The 18,142-nt window shown below is 42.1% G+C and overlaps 1 protein-coding gene across 27 annotated transcripts in view; it reads left to right on the top strand.

The window, feature by feature from the left end:
* MAP2 (microtubule associated protein 2) overlaps nt 1-18,142 on the top strand; it is an 805,405-nt gene that overhangs the window by 537,794 nt on the left and 249,469 nt on the right. The gene's annotated exons all lie outside the window — the stretch shown is intronic.

The following is an 18,142-nucleotide window of genomic DNA, read 5'->3' as shown; positions in this document are numbered from 1 at the left end:
ATATATATATCTAGATAGATAGATAGATATTTATATATTATCTGGACAGCTGAAACGCGTCAGGGTAGCATGCAACTAGAATGAAAACATTTTAATCTCTGTGTGTGATAACCTTTGTACTTTGGGAGAGAGGAGTGTTGAGAAAAAAAAAAAAAATATATATATATATATATATATATACATATATATATATATATATATATATGTGTGTGTGTGTGTGCATATACATACACACACACACATATATATGCTTCTTGACTCTTGACGAAATGTCATCTCATCCACCTCATGTGCGGGTGTTACATAGCTTGCGCAAATCCCTGCAGTATATGCCATAGGAAACTTTCAAATCCCAAAGATAAACGGGCACTCCAGGTTGAAAATTGAGCCAGTACCTTTATTCAACAAATTAATTCTGACACATTTCAGCACCCATGAGCCTTTGTCAAGGTGACAAACCCCACCACCCTTAAAAATAAATACAAATCTAAACATAGACCGTGAAATGTTACTACTCTGGAAACCAAACAACCACAACATTAAATCATACATTCCTCATGTTCATATTTCATCCCCTAAAATTATATATGATGGCCAATTCATCCTACTAGTAGAATAATATTAATAAATATAGTCTTCATAAATTGTTTCCAACAAATTAGAAAACAAATCATGCAGTTCAAACCAGAAAAATGTCACTGTACGCTCTTCCACTTTACGCCAATCCACTGTATGTTATTACATTCTATGCCACTCCACTCTTCGTCACTCCACTCTACCCCACTCCACTCTACACTACTCTAATGAACATCATCTCACTCTACATCACTCCACTCTATGCTATTCCACTCTACACCACTCCACTCTATGCTATTCCACTTTATGCCACTCCACTCTATGCCACTCCACTCTACACCACTCAACTCTACACCACTCAGCACTACGCCATTGCACTATATACCACTCTACTGGAAGACACTCCACTTTATGCTATTCCTCTTAATGCCACTCAATGCTACTCCACTCTACAGCACTCCAGTATACAACACTTCACTCTCTGCTCTATGTTATTGAACTCTATGCCAGTCCACTCTACGCCACTCTACTCTGTGCAATTGCACATTATTCCTCTCTACTCTGTGCGACCCTATGCCACCCCACTGTACACCACTCCACTCCATGGCATGCCACTCTGCACTACACCACGTTACGCTACTACACCCTACCCCACTCCACTCTACATCACTCCACTCTACACCATTCAATGCTATTTGATTCTTCACCACTTGACTCTATGCCACTCTGTGTCACCTCACTATACACTATTCCACTCTATACAGGTCAACTCTAGGCCACTCCAGTGTTCTGCACTCGCCACTTCACTATACAACACAACACTCTGTGAGACTCACCTCCACTATACTCTAAGACCCTCCACTTAACAACATTCTACCCAAAGACACTCCACTCTTGGCTTTGAACCACTTTTTTGTGAGAAAATTGAAATTATTGAAATTCAATGAAAAAACAAAGGTTAAAGCTTAGTTATAGTTAGTAAAACCTTTTTATTCTTTCTATAAAAAACAAACATTAAAAATTCTAAAGTTATAGTTATACTTTAAATTTATAACTTACACACCACATTCAAATTACTATAGCTCAGGCACCTTCCTACACACGGTTGTCAACTTTCTAGCCAGAGTACAGTATCTACAACACGCCCTTCTACCATGCTCAGTGTTTTATAAATGATTTTATTTGCCATGACCACCTCAGCTCTTTCCTGGAAAGTTTTGGGGTAATCTGTCAAGTGGGGGTTGAGACGGAAAGGGGTCCCAAAAACTGGAAATCGCCATGCATTTTCCATAGACTTCTTTAAGACAAGTTTAGCAAAAACTGCTGAACGGAATTACACCAAATTCGTCAGCAAGCTAGATCATAGTCCCCAGTTTGTGCCTTTTGCTGTTTACTGTAAATGCGTTCAGTAGTTTTTGAGAAATAAGGTATCAAAAATAATTATATATTTTGGAAGTTGGGCTCGTGAGAGTCTCGTGAGCCTCCCACAAGAGCACAAACTAAAAAATAGAGCCCTGTGATTGGTTGGGAGGCCCATTATTCCCATGAGTCTTCACGCTCTCGCACGAGCGGAGGCTGCCGGGAGTCCCGCAAGTGCTCTGTTTGGCTGACTGTTGGAATGTTAGAAATGAAATGGCCACCATTACTATTTATAATTGGATGTGTTGTGGAAATGAAGCAAAAAAACATTTTAAGGGGGCAGCTGAAGGGCATGCTGTTTCCCTAGATTAAGAGAGGAGGTGTCTAAGGGCTAAATACTTTGAAGATTATAAATGTATATTGTTTTTAACCAATTTTTACTATTTCTCAGGATTGTAAATAGTAAAAACGAGTAGATGAGTTTACCATACATTCTATTGGTAAAAATGGATATTGTGGTGCTTTTTTTTAGAGAAAGTGTGTATGGTTAATTTTCATTTTAAAAAGTTACAATTTCGCGAGACTCTCACAGGATCGTGAAAAGTAAAAGGAGTTGATCTTTGAGTATACTGTAGTATGCACACTTGCTACTGTGGGAAGGAGTCTTATGGGAGGTGGTGTTCATCAGAGTCTACACCCATCGGCTTCGTAAGAGTTGTGAGTAGAGCCTAGTCTCTTCCCACACCCTACGATACACACTCATTATCAGAGATGGGTTTTAGCAGAGAGGACAGTCCCTGAACAAAGCAGACCCGTCATCTGAGAGAGAGGTCTCAGTGGACAGGCCAGTCTCTCTCCACACAGCCTACAACGCACACACCCATCATCTGGGAGAGAGGTCTGAAAGTAGAGGCCAGCCCATGCACACACCTTAGTATGCACATCCGTCATCTGAAAGACAGGGCTGACAGGAGAGGCCAGTCCATGTACTCACTCTAATACACACACCCATCATCTCAGAGAGAGGTCTGAGAGAAAAGGGTAGTCCCTCTCCACTCACTACTACGCACTCCCATCATCTGAGACAGATGTCTCAGCAGAGAGATCAGTCTCTTCCCACACCCTACTATGCACATGCATCATCTGAGATAGAGGTCTCAATGGGGAGGCCAGTGTCTATCCACACACCCTATTACGCACACCCATCATATGAGAGAGAGGTCTGACAGGAGAGGCCAGTCCATGTATATACCCTAATACGTACACCTATCATCTGAGAGAGGTGTCAGAGAGGAAAGGGCCATTCCATCTCCGATCACTACTACTGTGCAAATGTGGCATCTGAGAGAGAGAGTTTAGTGAAGAGGCCAGTCACTCTCTACACACCCTACTATGCACATCCATCATCTGAGAGAGAGGTCTCAGAGAGGCTGGTTCATGCACACATCATACTACACTAACCTGTCATCTGAGAGGCAGGTCTGACAGTAGAGGCCAGTCCATGTACACACCCCAGTATGCGCACCTGTCATGTGAGAGAGGTCTGACACGAAAGGGCAGTCCCTCTCCACTTACTACTTTGCACACCCGTCATCTGAGAAGGAGGTCTCAGCAGAGAGGCCAGTCTCCCTTCCCACACCCTACTACACACCCCTGTCATCTGAGAGAGATGTCTGTAAGGAGAGGCCAGGTCATGCACACATCCTACTAGGCCCACACGTCATCGGAGAGACAGGTCTAACTGGAGAGGACAATCCATGTACACACTGTAATATGCACACCTGTCATCTGAGAGAGAGATCTGAGGGAAAAGGGAAGTCCCTCTCAACTCACTGCTATGCTCACCCATCATCTGAGAGAGAGGTTTGACAAGGGAGGGCACTCCCTCCCCACACACTGTTATGCATGCTTATCAACTGAGAAAGGTACAACAGGAGAGGACAGTCCATATACACACCATACTATGCACACCTGTCATCTGAAAGAGAGGTCGGAAAGGAGAGGCTAGTCCTTGTACACACCTTACTACTCTAACCCGTCATCTGAGGGAGAGGTCTGACAAGAGAGGCCAGTCCATGTACACAACCTTATACGCACACCCATCATTATATGCTCCCCTGTCATCTGAGCAAGAGGTCTCAGCGGAGAGGCTAGTCTCTCTACACACACCCTACTGCGCACACCTGTCATCTACGGGAGAGGTCTGGAAAGAGATATCTGTAACTCCCCACACCTTTCTACGCACACCCGTCATCTGAGACAGAGGTCTGGAAGGAGAGACCAGTCCATGTACAAACCCTATTATGCACTCCCGTCATCTGAGAGAGAGGTCTGACAGAAGAGGCTAGTCCATGTATAAACATCATACACACATCAGAGTGCCTCACGAGAGCCAGGTAGGAAGTACAGCCCCCTCGGTGTACACCCAGGAGATCATGCATCCGACTACTGCGAGAGTCTTGTGAGAGCCATCACGATTTTAAAAAAAAAGAACCATCCAACTAACTTTTGTTCACTATTCTGTTATAAATTAGCATTAAATAATAACTAAAGGCATGATTAAAAAAACAATATACAATAGATGACAATGAAATTTAGAAAATTATGATCTTGCGAGTGTCCCACGAGCATCTGGTGATCCTCTCGTGGGAGTAATGACATCTCAAAAAAAGATTGCTGGTGACATGTCTTGATACAATTGAGCAAATAAACAATTTCTATTGAATATTTATCTGTTTACTACACACATTTTACAAAGATTTTGCAAACTGTGAACCATACTTTGTTATGTTATAATAACACAACATATATTATAAAGTCATTCTACCATACATACACTCACAAAAATCATTTATTTACTTTAAAGAAACCTTAGAAATTAACTGAAAAAAACAAAGGTTAAATTAACATTATAATTAGGTGTAATAAAAATATCTGTTTTTGTTTTAAAAAAATGTAGTTTCAGCCACACTGCAAAGCATCCGCGCTACTGTACAGGATGGCAAAGCACACTGCCAAAGCCAATAGCTCTCAGGCTTTGCAATGCTTGTTTATTTTGACTGCAGATCAGTTTGGCATCCCTGCCATTTTTTGTGACTCCGGTTCTTCGAGTGCCAATGTGCTTGAATAGTGCAGCAGGAGGCGGCCAGGCAGTGCGGGGGTTGCACAATCAAAGCCGGCAATCCAGCGCCAGACGCAGCAGGTTCTATGCTGAATTTAAATGTTCTCCAGTGAGCACGTGTCATTTTGTAGGGAAAGACAGTGCTATGATCCCAAACTGAGAACGTCGACAGCAGATGTTCGCCAAAAGCAAAGATCTGGTCTGCATTCCCCATGCTTTTTATTAGAGTAATTAGAGTTACAAACCAAGACATTATCATTGTGTAATGATAGGTGACTGGTGCTGTGAAGACGAAAAGAAAGGCCGATAGCAATAGATAATTATGAATTATAAGCATTTTGCCGATGGTTGGTAATTACGATAACATGCTATTTGTGTGGTGCTTGTTGCCAGAGGCTTATAGCTTTAAAGCACTGTAAATAACAGGTGGCATTTGCTGTCGGAACTGACTGGCACGGATGTCAGCAATTCCAGAAGGATGAAGGGATGAGCATACATGCAATGTTTCACATTTTGTAGATGCAGGATATGGCTCTTAACCCGCTTGGTTGCCTCCTCAGCTTTTTGTGCTGGAATGGACATCAGCTGCCATGCTTTGCTTTCAGTGAGTCACATTGTGTGCACACGCAGCGCCCTTATGGGTCCGCTGGACACAGAAGAGATTTTCAATAAACGAGCAGGCATTCCATGCTTTGTACACATCTTCCATGGCATTGTGAACTGTCCTCACATCTGCTATAGGCTGCTCTGCAGTGAGGCTAGGTTATGCAGGTGTGCACCCTCAATATCGAACCCACAGGATCAGTGGGAAAAAATATTGAGGACAAAATATTTTAAAAAATCCACAGGTAAGTAAGTCTAGATTTTCAATACTTTACTTACTATATATGTACCTACATGGTACAAGCTACGTAGACGTGGACTTAGAAATAGTAAATCCATACTTCTCTATATGCACTTACCGTTCAATATTGTCCTTCGACATTCTGTCTTCGTTATTGTTCTACAGGCAATATTGTTGGTATTGATATTCAGTAATACAGCCATTAATGCCAGACCACACTTTCTGTAGTTCCTGGGACCACTCACTACCCCAGGCCTATGTAGTGTAGAATAAGACAGTAGCACCAAACAGCAGGTCAAAGCGCCTGCTGCAAAGATCTGTGTGTAATTTTCAGATAGAGGTTTAAGCAGATAAAAAAGTAAATTATTATACATCCTGTTCACCCTGGGCACATCCACCCAAGAGATAGTTATCTATCTGATCTATGAGTTTCAATTTCATCTTGGATTTTCTCAGATGGTTATATCATACAGAGTCTCTCAACGATCACTGCATCGCCAGCCGCACAATTAGAGAAATATAGAAATATAGTCACATATTTAACCATGAAATCAGAGAGTGGTGTACCAAAATTAAAATATTGATGAACTTGTCACAGTGAAATTGTGCATGAGAATAGTAATTTTGAAACATAAAGGGATAATTCATTACCTCCTCACCTGTCTTCCTCAATCTAGTCCTTACATGTGAGAGATGTGATCTTTGTCCTGCAGAATCTTTCCTTAGCCGACAAAAAATAGTTCTCCCAAAATGGCCACCATTACTCAGGAACCACTAAAAGGAGGAACTTCCTGCAGAATTCCCTGTATTTTCTTTCTGCTAAATGCTTTTCTTAGCTGATGCAAACATGAGGAGGGAGAGTTTAATATTTATATGCATTTCCCTTTTGATATAGAGATTTGCTACAGCAATTGCTCGCTATTTACAGCCTCCATCAGTAACGCCTTGCTTTAGCAGGTGCCACAGCTTGTTTCTCTTGCTCACACTCAAAGGCTTGCCTCAGATATCTTTAGTTCAAGCAATTCAGTGTCTATGTTTTTTAACAGAAAAGGCTCAGTGCTCAGTGCATTTTGAGTTGTCCTTCAGTGTTAAATTGCTGTTTCTACAAAGTCCTGGCTGCTAGGTTCTCAAACAAATATGGACAGCTTTTGCTGGATTAGTGTTGAGATCTCAGTTGAATAGACATCGGCTGAAACAGGAGGTTTCAGTAGGATTTTGATCTCAAGCATGCTGATCCTCTGAGAGTGTATTTGTTTTTTGGACTGGTTCTGGTTCCATTTGTATCCCTTTGAGTGCAATTATACAGCCTTTTCATGGAGGAAGCATTAGAGGAGGTGGAGTGGTCATCCACTGAAGTATACACAATAGTCATGTTGCAATATATGATTGACAGCAGTGGAGGCAGTCTTTAGAATGAGAGAACCCCCCCCCCTTTAAGGTCCCTATAGTACAAGGCGCAGGGGATTCAAATATGGATCCAGAGAAGGAAGAAAAAAAGAGGCTGTTTTATTCAAGTGCATGAACTTGTGGAAGTACTATGGTATCTGCATAAACGCATCTACTTGCCAGCTTCTGCCCCTGTTGTTGAAGAAGATTTCTTTACTCAATATCAGCACCAAGAACCAGCGGATGTTCCATTACAAGGAGCTATTCGCAGGGTGCTTGTACATGAGTGGAAAGAAGTGGACAAACGGATTTCCAAGGTGTTCATGTCAGATGCTATCCTGTAGTTAAGTTTGCCAATTAATTCCTGGCAATCCTCAAGTGAATCTGATGGCTGGCCTTTCATCTCAGGAAACCATTATACCTGAGGAGGCCCTGCCACCGTATCCAGTGGATAAGAAGGTGGAGATTGATATTAGGAAGTCCTATGAAGTCTCAAACATCTCTGTGAGGGCAAACATATGTACCACATGTACAGTGCAGTGTCTCCTGAAGCACTTTCAATCCCTGGCAGATAAGATCGGCAAAGGGGTGGATTGTTCAGCGACAGTTTCTCTCATGGAACAACAGACCCCCTTCCTTTCTGACATTTCTTTTGATAATCTGCGTGTTTCTTCTGATGTTTCAGGGGCAGCAATCGCAGTGCGCCACCATTTGTGGATGCGATCCTGGAAAGGTCATGTGACACTAAAGGGAATCCTAAATAAATTGTCCTTAGACAGAGCTAAGCTCTTCTGTCAGCAGCTCAAAGACATGATGAAGAAAACAGTGGAAAATAGGAAACCTATGGCTGCAGTACTGTCCTTTCCTAGAGAAGGGGGCTTTCTGATATAAAAGAGCCTGCCTTTCCACCAGTAACTCCAAGAGGTAATTGACAGCCCTTTTGAGGAAGGGGCCATTTCTGGGGGACCCCAATTCCAGACAAATCCCAGTTCCAACCAGTGGTTCCCCGTCCCCACAACCCCCTCTTCGAAAAGCATGACTGCTTGGAAGAGGCACTACTGGGAGTCTGCCTTTTACCATTCCACACCTTTTGGGGTCACTCTGTGGCGAATGTATGGGCCGTGGAGTCAAACAGTTATCGCGTAGAGTTTTCAGAAACTCCAAATTCATTCTTCAGGCATACTACACTTCCAAAGGATCCATTGTGGCAACAGGCTCTTCAGGATGGGATCCATATGCTACCCCAGAAAGCAGCAAAAATCCTGGTTCCTGCACACAATCTGTTTGATCCTTTTCCTAGTCTTAAAAGTGTCAGGAAAATACAGTCTGATGCTAGATATAAAAGGGGCGAATCATTCATTGGACTTTCAAGATAGTAAAAACCCTTCAGAGTATCTTCTGTTATTGAACAAAGGTGATTTTGTGATGTCCCTCAACTTGTTGGCCGCATAACTCCCCATCCTGATAATTCCTGCTCAGCAGACATTCCTGAGATTCGCAGTGAATGGCCAACACTATCTGTTTTCAGTCCTGCCTCAGCTCCTATGGGTTTTACAAAGCTCTTTGCTCCCTTGGGTATATGAGAAAGGGATTCAAGTATAGCCATATCTCTGTGACTGGCTAATTGCTTCTTCCTCTTCCTCAAAGGCAAAGCTGGATATCGAACCAGGTGCAGCCTTCTTTGCGATTATGGGTTCCTCCTGAACCTCTAAAAATCATATCCACTGCCAACAAAATCACTTCAGTTCATTGGAGTCCACTTTCCTATCGACCTAGGAGAGGTGTTTCTAACCTCCAAAAGAAGAGACAGACTCTTTTATCAAGCCTTCTCAGCTGGTCTCAGGTGTCTGGAAGACTTTGGTCAATGAGTCAGGGGGAGATGGCTTCAACATTGTAGATCATCCCTTGGAGCTGTCTTCACCTGTACCATATAGTGTATCATATCTTGCAACACTGAAATCCTGTGGCCAAGGATTATGATGCCCCATTTCCTGTCACTCCTCAGATTCAGTTGGACCTTCAGTGGTGGCTCGATTCAGCCAGTATGAGCAGAGGGCATCACATTTGCTCCCCTACCCCTGTTACAATCTCAACAGATGCCTGCAAGATGAGATGGAGGGCAGTTCTTGGAACGCAAAAGCCCAGGGTAAGTGGAGGAGACCGGAATTTCTCAACTCTTCCAACTGAAGAGCATTGGCTGAAGTCAGAGGAGCATTATTTTATTTCCTCCCTTTAAACAGGACGTTTGTGTGCAAACAGACAATTAGGTAGTGAGAGCTTACCTGACTCGCCAGGGAAGGATGCAGCACTCCTTATTTTTCCTTTCCGGATATATGTCTATGGTGAGAACAACATTTCCATTCTCTGTTGGCAGTCTATCTTCTGGGCAAAGTTAAAGGGCCTGCTGATCAACTTAGTTGAAGATTTCTTTACCACAGCGACCAACTTTCTCCTGACATGATCTTCTTCCCTGGTTCCATTGAGGCCAGTCTAAACAACAGATGCACTTTCAATCCCTTGACCCCAGGGTCTTCTGTATTGCTTCGCACCTTTCCACTTGATTCTATGGGTATTGCAGAAGAACTAGGGAGATCGGGCCACAGTGCTTCAGGTGGTACAAGATTAGTTGAGGACGTCATGCTATCCTCTCCTTCTTCAGTTGGTTATTTGTCCCCCCAGGGCACTTCTCTCTACATCCCTTTCCAGTGATTATATGACGGAACACCGAATTAAAAACAACTACTAACCTTAACAACGAGGTCGGAACACCGACCTCGTCCTTACTACTAATGATTTTACCACGAATGCCTTAACAACGATATTTTGTTGTAAAGGCATTCCTGATAAAATCATTAGCAATAGGCACCATTCACCCTACATCCCTCACCCCACCCCCCCAACCCCACCCCAAAACCTAAAACCCCCTGACCCCCCACCCACTCCCCAAAACCAAAAACGCCCCACCCCCCAACCCCACCCCAAAACCTAAAACCCCCTGACCCCCCACCCACTCCCCAAAACCAAAAACGCCCCACCCCCCAACCCCACCCCAAAACCTAAAACCCCCTGACCCCCCACCCCCTCCCCAAAACCAAAAACGCCCCACCCCCCCAACCCCACCCCAAAACCTAAAACCCCCTGACTCCCCACCCCCTCCCCAAAACCAAAAACGCCCCACCCCACCCAACCCCACCCCAAAACCTAAACCCACCACTTACCTTCGCCAACTCCCTTCTTTGTACCTTAACCACGCATGTTCGTTGTTCAGAACATACGTAGTTAAGGCACAAAAATATGAAGTTGTGGTTAAAAAAAGCGTTGTTACGCTTTCGTTAACCTCGACTTTCGTAATAAAAAAGTTGTAAAAAAGGATGTTTCCCCTTTCCAGTGAGTCTTTCTTCTCTGTCCAACTTGACTCTGGGGCTTGGTAGCTGAGAGGCTGATCATATTAGCTCAGGGCCATTCCCCTCAGGTATCTGAAGGCATTCTGCTTTCTAGAAACCCTTCAAAACAAACATCATACAGTTGCCACTGGCACAATTATGAAGCCTGATGGTAAGCAAATGATTCTGTCCCAACTTCCTGTGATCCCACTTAGGTTTGGGATTTTTTAGCGAATCAGTTTTTGTTGGGCCTAGCTGTATAAATCATCATGTCCCAGTAGGCAGCTATCAGGGGTGCAGAAGACAGGGTGTCTCAGTGATTGCTTTCTAGCATCCGGGTTACTTAAGAGTTATTTTATCCAGCATCCAGCAATTCAGTCTCCTCTTCCAACTTGGAATTTACTCCTGGTCCTCCGAGCTTTGACATTGTCTCAGTTGTCTCCTCTCAAATCTGCCTATTTAAAATACCTCACAGAGAAAGTGGTATTTGTGGAAGCTACTTGCTCCAATAGAAGGTTTGGGGAACTTGGGGCATTGCTTTCTATCACCCCTTTTATCCATTTCTTTCCAGATTAAATGGCCCTTCTTCTGAGTCACCACTTCCTACCCAAAGTGCCATCTTCCTTACACTGTTCAGAGCACATTGTGTTCCCATTATTTCATCCTCTCCCGCCATCTTTGCACACTCTCGATGTTCACAGAGCTTTATCCCTAAATTTAGATAGGATCTCCACCTTTGACATGGTTGACTCCCTGATTATTACTTTTGATATTCCTGACAGAGGGTCCAGTCCATCCACATCTACTGTTGCTAGATCGACCCTTGAGGGAGCCGAGGCCAATACCATAGCACACCAGCACCCTTGGACTGCGCATGCACATTCCGAGGGTGCTGGGCAGGGGGGCCCTGCACTTCCCATGCCCGCAACATGGGCAGTGCAGTGCCCCCTCCCCCGTGGCCTCCTGCACTGTGTTTAAGCAGTCTTTTCATGGCCAGTTTCCCTCCATGAAAAACCTGGCAGAAACTGGACTTGTGATCAGGGAGGTGGTGCTGAACTCAGCGCGGTCGTGGCTTGCCACGACTCCGACTGCTGTCAGCCTATCTGGAACCATATTCCTGGCGGGCACAGCGGTCCCTTGGCTGTCTGACTGCCAGGGTCATAATGTGGCCATCGGACTGCCAGGAGTTTGGCGGTCCGACTGCCACCACGGCATTGGCTGTCCTAGGACTGCCAATATTGTAATAAGGCCCTTAGTCTGCTATCATTAAAAGTTAGGATCAGACATTACCCATAAGGTAGAGGGTAAGTCCATTTGAGGAACGTTGACCTCACGGGCCTTATTCAAGGGGGCTTCACTCAGGGATATATATTGTGTGACTACCTGGAAATCTCTGCATATCTTTCTTTGCCGTTATCATTTACAGTCGGGAAGGAGGTTCTTCTCCAATTTTGATACTGTTGTTTTGTCATCTGTAACTGAGAGGTAAATGTTTTTTTTTAAATAAAATAAAATCTGGAAGATTCTTTAATAAAATCATGGGTGTTACACAATACCCTATGGCTTCCTTGGTGTTTTCTATTTATATGTGATAGAATAAAATAATCTATCATTTATGCTTGAGCATTATCTTACATGTAAGAACTGGATAGAGGGTGACGAATGAGGAGGTAATGGCAGCCATATTGGGAGAACTGCTTTCTTTGGCTAGGGAAAAAGTTCTGCAGGAAAGACAGTACATATTTCACAGTTAAGGACTATGTTGACAAAGACCTGGATTCGGACTGATGAAGATTAACGTAATTAACTGGGCCATCTCTTTTCATTGTTTATGACATAGTTAAAGTTAATATTAAAGCATACTTCTCTTTTATGACAGTGGTGACATTGAGTAGTTAACTACCTATTTACAAAAAGAGCAAGTTAAAATATCGTGAATGCTAACATCTAAAATGCCCTATAACATTAAGGAGCCAAAAACATTTAGGTGAAAAACAAAACGTCCAATAGCACCTAAAAGTGTTTAAATTTTTTAAAATAATATCTGTAGATTCTTGGCAGAATACTGTATTAAATAATGCCTTCATTTTCTCCTTTTAACTTGTGAAACATAAATTGTTTACTTTAATAAGGTTTCTTGTTACGTAGTTGCCAGGAGGCCTGCTAACCTCCGAAGACACTTGAAAAACAAAATACTCTATACCCTAAAGCAATTGGACAATTTTAATTCCTCAGAGCATATCAGGTAACAGAGGCTAAACTTCCCTTATCTAAACCTAACTCAGTTTCATGAACCTAGTGGTAAAACTATATACATTCAAATTATAAACAATTTATTTTTTCATTATAAAATTGATAAGTCTTTTTGGTGACTGTCTTTTTATTCTGTGCTTTTCTGCTCAATATTTTTAAACTAGGTGTAATAAACTAACATCTGACTATAATTGACAATACAATATGGACATACAAGAATGAGACAAACAGAAAAATACCTTGTTGAACATTTTGAAAAATAGGAATGTATTTTTAAACAACACAGTGACTGTTGTCTTCATAAGTGTTGAGCACTCCACAGTATGGTCAGCCTTTTGTTGTTCCCCTTGTGTCTCCAAAGCAGTTTTCCTTGCCCAGGTTACTTAAAGCCTTCCTCACGCTCTGATCGCCTTTTCGCAAGCAGTCCGATTACATATCTGCCAACAGACCTGATTCAGATGGGAGGCTCCGATTTTTTAAGCGTAAAATGTCTTCATTTTGTCTGTCTGCCGCCTGAAATTATTACCCCTGCTTCAATAGAAGGCAATGGGGAAAATACATTCTCATGATTATTTTTCTTTAAATCTCCCACTTTCCTCTTTTTAAATGTTGGCACATATGTGATTGGCACATGGTCGAGTATTAAGCTGCTCTTTTCCCCATTAATGAATAGAAACTAAACATCAGCGTAGAGGAGAGTTCATTGTTTCTGTCTTTTGAATCTGGCACGGGGTCAGACTGCGGATGACTGTTTTTTAATGTGCTCTCTGAACAGATGGTCTTTTCATTGTGTTGCGCATGCTGCCTCTCCTTTCATACCCTCTAATCCATGGAACAGTGACAAAGCAAAACAGCAAATAACTGCTGGCAGTAGGGTGTGGGGTGGGTCTGATGAGAGCTGGTCTTTTAGAGCTGAGATTGGGCCGGGCGACAACTGGATCTGCAGAGGTGGTATTTGATCTGGTTTGCTTGGTCCTTCAAAAACATCAAGATTTGGGATGCATAATAGGCCCTCATTATGAGTGGCCCACTGTTTAGTGCAATATTTATCACACTGGATAAAAAACAGTACCCCGGGGATCTTTAGTTATTGAGTGTGATACATAGTATCTTTTGCATGTTTTTCTCCTGACCCTGACTCATCAGTCCTGTGGTGGGAGGACTGAAGGTTGGATTGGATGGGGGGAAAGAGGGGATTGTTGGCATCAGTCTACAGCATTCCTCCTGCTCCACCAAAACTTGAATAAGGTGCAGGCTCCCTTAAGTACAAGATCTGATGTCCTTTGTTTTTAATTAACTTGAAGGAAGAATAAGATGTATATTAGTGGGGTCTTACATAAAAGGGACTTGGATCAGGAGAGTGGTGGCAACGTTGTCTAAACAACTATCATAACAATGAGATGTGAGTTTAGGAAACATATGATGGGATTCAGAGGAGGAGCTTATGTAACCATAGCGATACACCAGGCTGATCATGAGTCTGAATGAATTTTGTGACTGAGGATTTCATTTGGCTTTCCTAAAAGGTAATAGGTTCTATTTGAATTGTGGAACAACATAATGAAAAAATAGACTTTCCGGATATTATGAGATGCTAAATATCTTGAGATAGATACTCTTTATTTTGTGACGCTTTGCTCCCGAAAGCCAATGAATAGCAGATTATTTAAAGCGTTCATGTGTCGTTTCTTATTTTAAAATAATATTCACGTGCTCCATTGTAATTTATGTTAATATCCAAGGTTGACCTTCTTGATTAATTTGAGTATCTTCTCGGGTTTGACTATTTATGAGCCCCTTCTTGACTTCGAACAACGTTCACATGCCACAGTTTATTATTTAAACCTACATTATGTTCATTCTTGATTTATTCCACTAATAGTGTGCCCCATGTGGATCTGTGCAAGAATTTCATTGCCAGTATTCCGGTACCGCATCTAGGCCAATATTATTCACAAAGTGGACCTTGGGTTGTACGTAATTTTAAAAGAACGATGGTTTCCTTCATTTCTGTGATGAAGCAGTGTCATGACTGTAGACAGGCAAATGATTCGTTCAGAACTAACATAGGCAACTCAGGGGTATGAAGTATTTTAATATAAAAAATACAGAAAAAAATAAAAAGGCTGCTTGAGATGAGAGGAAATGTATCATTTTTCCAGTTACTGTATTGACTGCATTCCCTCTGTCATGAAGATGGCCAGTGGACTGATGACACATGGTATTGATGCCTCACACTGGGCTGGCCTTTTGGAGGTTCTCCTTGTGTTCAGTCAACCGACTGTGACTTGCACTTTGTTGTACCTTTTCAAAAGAAGCCTGAATTACTTTTCGTTTACTGCATGGCTGAGCCATGCTACTTAGCATCTTGCACTGTGTCCTGCACTGCTTGCACTATATGGTCCATATATTGCACCATGGAAGTGAAATATGACATTTAATGTATTTCAAAATATTATCTGTAAAATTCAAAAAATTGGATGAACAGATACATCTCATTCAGTCCCCGAGGTGTGTTTTTCAGTCTAATAATGCTTGATACTTCGGAGCTCTCTGCATCTCCTGAACGTGACGATTCCTTTGGTGATCCATAAATATTACATTGTCTAATAAAAACGTGTAGAGACCCATTGGGCCGTTTTCACTGTTGCCCATATTCAGCCGTTATTGGTTTATACCAGCCGCAGCCCGTCCTTTAGGGCGGAGGGGCCACGCCCTCCCCCACCTTTTGACCCTCATGAAGAGTACCTGTCAGGCTGAGCAAAGGTCAGCCTGGCAGACACTCTTCATGTTCAACTCAGGCAGCCAGGAGCGAGACATGCACGATTTGTGCAGATTCCTGGCTGCCTGAGCTGAACTTTGCTGGGCTCCTATGGGCGTGACCTTCTCAGCTCAGCAAAGGTGCCTCAAGGCCGTTCCCCTCGGTGATGGGGGGAAGCATCACCCATTGACTCCGACCTGGGCGCTTCAGGTTTAAGCCCTGAAGCTCCCAGGGTGAGTGTCAATCAGTGACACCTGGTCAAAGAGTGGGTTGGGGTCAAAATCTCACTGAGCCCATCCCACTCTGTGACGAGGCTGGGACTGCTGCCTTCCCTCACTGGCTGACCTAAGGTCAGCCAGTGAGGGAAGGCAGCAGTCCCAACTTTCCTGGGACCTCCGAACTGAAAGTAAGTGTGTGTGTGTTTTTTTTTTTTAATGATTGTTAGGTGCATGCATGTATGTTTGAATGTTGATAAGTGTTGTGAATAGATGTGCGTGCATGTGTGAATGAATGAGTGTGAGTGTGTTTCCCGCCCACCCCCCTCCCTCCTAAAATTACCAGCCACCATTGGTTTATACCATAGTAATGGGCCCCCTCTTGATTTCTGCCTGTGCCCATGTGCTCATTCTTGAAATATGTTGTTTCATTCAGAACTTATTACTATATATAGTACTCCACTTAGCAGTTTTTCTGAGATAATCTAATCACAGGATAACTTCTGCTCTTCTGCAAATAAATAGGGAGACGGTAGCAGAAGCCGACCAAATCCAATAGCGGTTTCCATTCTGTTTTGAGGCACTTCTCTGCACTCCTTACTGTCTCATCCATGCATCCCTGTCTGCAGTAAAGAACGACACTAGTAACTTTCCTGTCAGCCCTCCTATGATTTTCTGGTAAAGCATCAAAATAATTGTACATTTCTGGAGAAAATGGCCCCTAAATGATTGCACCAGACACGTGTTCCAGGTCACACCTCGATTTGTGCAGATTGCAAAAGCATTCAGTTCTTTTTGCTCAACTCCTCATTTGATAAATGGCAATAAAGGGGCATAGCCATCTGCTGCCCTTTCGGCCCCCTACTCCTCCACTAAAATTTTAAGATTGGCTGAATTTTTTAATGAAGCTATTTGAGGTGTTGAATGAAGTCCTCAGTAGCAAAAAAGTGTTATCTATAGAAGCAACAGCAATTTTATATGGCAGAAAATAATTACTTTGCATGCTTGTTTCCATAAAATGAAGTATTACTTAGTTATAAGGGTAACGATTAGAGCGTTCATTAATAGAGATTACTGTTGTATATCAATTATAGACTTAATCAGAACAATATCTAGGAGCAGATGTATCCAGAATTCAAGATGGCCCCACTGTTTACAATCAGTATAACCATTATGATCACCAATGATTGACAAGTTAATCAATAAGTAGGAGAACAGTTGGAAATGGAAAACACTATGTATATATGTAGATAGATAGATAGATAGATAGATAGATAGATAGATAGATAGATAGATAGATAGATAGATAGATAGATATTTTCGCTGAAAAGAACAAAGCTTACAGGAACATTATAGTTAGGAAATAGAATTTATAAAAACTTTAGAAATTCACTTAGAAAAACCAAAGGTTACAGAGACGTTATAGTTAGGTTCTGAATTTACTCGCACAGAATCAGAGAAATTCAACAGTTATATTTAGATCTTTTTCAAGTAACTATAACTCATGCCATTACATAACTATAACTCACCCCCCCATGCACAGTTTTTCTTCAAAAATGTGACTTCTGTTTCATTTATATTTTTACTGACGTTATAAAAGTTGTCATGAATGCTGTAATATCTGGGGTAATTAGAGGTACATGGCGAGGGCGCGAGTTATATTTACCTTGGGCTGCAAATTATAGTTATTTGAAATAACTCTAACTATAACTGCTGAATTTCTCTGGTTGTGTGCGACAGCTTTAGTTGTGTAGCCAATGTCACATAATAAAAAGGACACAGAAATAAAAGATAGATAGATAGATGGGTCAGCCCTATTCAACTATTGGTCTGTTCCGCTGTCATTCATATTTTTGTTACACCAACCAGAGTAAACAGAATGAGTCAATGGGGCAGCCCACTTCATCTACCTAAAAAGAAGTGCACTTTAACGCTAGATGGCAATAATTTACTTTGCCAGTCGTTTTTTACCTTTCATCTTCTCTTAATATTATTTTATTTACTCAGCCTTACATGTGTTTAAACTGTGCTCAGAAAGCAGTAGTTCAATGTCACTAATATATTTTCTTCAAGTCAATACGAATGACGTTTCCCTGTAATGTACATTAAAACTAAAACGCATTTTTATATTAATTCTATGTTAATCTGCCTGTTCGGATGCATTCATCGTTTTCAATTGAAAATGATACACAATGGTTAATTTTTTTAAGTGTACAATTGTTATTGCAAGAATATGGCCATCAC

Source organism: Pleurodeles waltl, chromosome 3_1 (assembly GCF_031143425.1).
Source record: "Pleurodeles waltl isolate 20211129_DDA chromosome 3_1, aPleWal1.hap1.20221129, whole genome shotgun sequence".
Classification (NCBI taxonomy): Eukaryota; Metazoa; Chordata; class Amphibia; order Caudata; family Salamandridae; genus Pleurodeles; species Pleurodeles waltl.
The sequence above is the reverse complement of the archived record's forward strand: the minus strand, read 5'-3'. Positions and strand labels throughout refer to the sequence as shown.